The 3,523-nt window shown below is 34.9% G+C and overlaps 1 pseudogene; it reads right to left on the bottom strand.

The window, feature by feature from the left end:
- Window positions 1–2,384: 2,384 nt before the first annotated feature.
- On the bottom strand, window positions 2,385–3,323 carry LOC149195672 (transcription factor MYC4-like; annotated as a pseudogene).
- Between the last annotated feature and the right edge of the window lie 200 nt (window positions 3,324–3,523).

Raw genomic sequence — 3,523 nt, forward strand, 5'->3', positions numbered from 1 at the left:
CAACATATGTATGGTTAACACAATGAATTCTTTTAACTTCTAACTCAGTCCATCTACCAAATGGGCGAATCCCATTCCCATGTGAATGCTACTTTTAGTATCTCCAGTGTCAACTTTGTAGACCCACATATGTCCAAATTCTAACACTTTTCAATTGCCTATTCCTTCCACGTAGATCGAGTTGATATGATTTAACAATCTTCACACAATGGGTATTTATAGGAAGTGAATCATAACTTTGAAGTAGTATATTGGAAACTAACTCTGATTACAATCTAGAATGATCTCCCATTGGAAAAGAGCATGCCAAAACTTCTCATGATATGGATTAAGCATATACCATGGTTGTGTTACCAACTATGCTATGAACTTAAGACCAACAAATCTTCTTCACAATGAATATTCAAGTCTGCAAAACTCCACCCTCCTCCTTTGCAAGTCAAGAAAGGTACCATGCAATAACTTATGGAAGAAAATAAAATGCATCACCATGGAACACCTATCTATTACGAATGTAATAGTACTCATAATTCAATATATGCACATCTACATTCAATTGATATGCAAAAGCAAGTTGCAATGAGATCATGCACTAGACACCCAAATTTGAGTGACAATCTCCATCAAATTACCAACTCTGGCCTTGTGCATAAATTATACTAGTAGTTGGCCTCCTTTCATACTTAGAGTCTTAAATCCAACCAATCAAACCTCCAAGTGCTTCTCTACTTGAAGGATGTGTGTCTTCTTTTACCTGCGAGTAGTAGTCATCATAGTTTCACACCTTTAGGAACACTCAATGACATCCTTATGTGAGTGAAGGTAATTATCACAACATCACACTCTTTTAATCGTGTAACCCTTAAGCACTCTCAATATTTTCTATGAACTACTTTAGTTGTACACAAGAAAGCCCACTGAAAATGGAGATCATTGTAGGAATAGTGAATGTAACATAGGATTCCATGTTGGGACAACAATTTCACCCACACAGCATGTCACAAATATCCAACATTCTCCTTAAATTGTTTCATCAATTAAAACTACAGTTCACACTCTTCATATCTACTAGAGCTACAACATATATATGTATATATGGGAACCCAAGGATACACATCCATGTTGTCAATTTACTCTTTTATTCTGCTATGGAAACATCCATGTATATTCTAAGCACTAAGTTGTAGCATATTTACTCAAAGCAGTAAACAACATTCCACAATCCAGCTCTCACTCAGTACTTAGCTTCCCAATGTCCATGCTCTGGTCCAATTTGTACCTTCCACGTACTCAGCCCAAGTTGCAGTGATGTGTTAATCTATGCAAAAACCAAAAAAACCCCACACTTGCAACATCATTTCACACATAATCTGTGTATTATACAGTTTTTTTCTAATTGGAAACTCATGTTTTGTATCTTCACTCCTCTTTTTATGTTCTCTTTTTATCCTTACATTGATACGAAATTATGAAATTAGAGACACATCATAAATAAAAAAACACATATCTACAAAGCAAGGAACACAGAGATCATACTCCAACTCTCCTTCATGGGGAAAATTATTAATTAAATTATTTATTACTAAATTTCCGAAAAAAGGCCAATACACAGACTAGACCTTCTTAATGGGAAAAGATAGGAAAAATTACCAACATCATGCTGAGACCAATGCAAATTCTAAAACAACCCTTGAATATTTCATTACTTGCACACAGTCGAAAATATATCTTAATTGCTTTGTATTAAGAAGATTTATGAACTAAAGGAAATTTTGGCTGCTTTATCCAAAAAAAAAAAAACTTCATGCATGCATGATAAACATTAACCAATTTGTGACCAAAAACAAAACTACCACCCTGTTTGTCCAACAATTACATTGAAATCACCAATCTCTGCAAAGTTGAGAAATTTCCAAACACCTATCTGTAAATGAACAATCCACATAAAGGACATTTTAGCTTTTGAATTGTGTTCCCTTTGTAAAACCATCTTGACAAAACATTGTGGGCTTCTAGAGTTGCTTTCCGCATGATAAAGATGAGGGGATTATCTCATAATAACCCTTTTGAAGTCAGTGCTGTTTTTTGGGAAGACCATCACAATGCTCTTTGCATCTAATTTGTCATTGTAAGAATAAAATACATGTCAGAACAAGTTGATTTAGTGGATAAGCAACATTAAGTTTTCATATTTACACAGTCCTTGTCCTTTACTTCTACAAAAAATATTGAATTATGTTACAAAATGGTGTTTTCATTGTGAAAATGGTGTTTTCATTGTGAAAATGGTGTTGGAGGAAACCATCACCATTTCATGTCCGAAATACAATTCACAATGAAACGTGCAAAGGAAAATTCTCAATATTGTAGTGATATTCCACTACTTAATTCAAAGATTTAACTACTTTCTTATAAAGCAAGGAATGAAGTTGGTCTCCTGTATACAAAATTCTGGTAATTTTAACAATGACTTTCTAGATAATTAATGAATCCTTCATAGTAGAAATACTTGCATGGAGGACTTCCAAATCAAGTTCTTATAGTGTTGTCATTAGTCTTACAACAAGATTATTTTGTTTAGTCCTTTAAATTCTTATTATCGCCTCTCGGTCAACAATGTGAACTTTTGAATTCAAGTTGAGGGATTTCCCCTCGCTAAAACATTTAAGGCCAATGCGTGAAAGATTTGTTGCTTATTTAGCTACCAACTTCAAAGAATTCATCAATAATTCCTTCTTTATGATGTCAATTTGACCTACAATTCAACCCTCTCAGGCTCCAAATCTTGTTGTTTGGAACAGAGATCTTTGATATAAGCAGCGACATCGTCAAGTAGAGAATCTTTGTACATTTTTGACACATTAGGAACCATGGCATGAAGCTCGTAAAATTTTTGGTTAAATTTCTCATGCCTTTTCCACTCAGTCTCAACATGATTAAGAGGCTCTTCATGTCCATTTGCATGATTTCTCCCTTGTTTCCGTGGCTTTCTCTCGACGACAATAGATATTGAATCTTTAATTGAGGGTTCTACATTAGACATCTTTGATTCAATGCTAGAGCGCATGCCTCCTAGATCAATTCTAGGTGGATTAGACGGTGAACCAATGGTATCCTCTTTCATTGTTGCCTTTATCAAGTTCTTTTCATTGCCTTTAAAACCCAATGTGAGGGTTTGTGGATTCCGCACAGTTTATTGTTTTTGTAATATGGATGACGGGCTCTTCAAGGGCTTTCGTCTCCTAAGTTAGAGTATGCAACAATGATTTGTCATTTTTAACCACTAAAGAGCTTTGTTCATGGAACATAGAGGCCTTTGACATCTCGAAAATGCTCTGCAACAGTCAATCTTGTAAGCTCAACATGTGCACGAGCACGAGGTGGTTCATTCATTTGATCACAGCACACTTTCTTTCACCCTGTATAATAAGAAAAACATTAATTAGTAGCCAGTCCTCTAACTATGCATGCAAATAACAACTCTTCAACAAACAAACAGGTGAATTAAGAGCTTGCGTTGAAG

This window comes from Pinus tabuliformis, chromosome 2_2 (genome assembly GCF_031772625.1).
Source record: "Pinus tabuliformis cultivar Carrire ecotype Pingquan chromosome 2_2, CPIR1, whole genome shotgun sequence".
NCBI classification, from domain to species: domain Eukaryota; kingdom Viridiplantae; phylum Streptophyta; class Pinopsida; order Pinales; family Pinaceae; genus Pinus; species Pinus tabuliformis.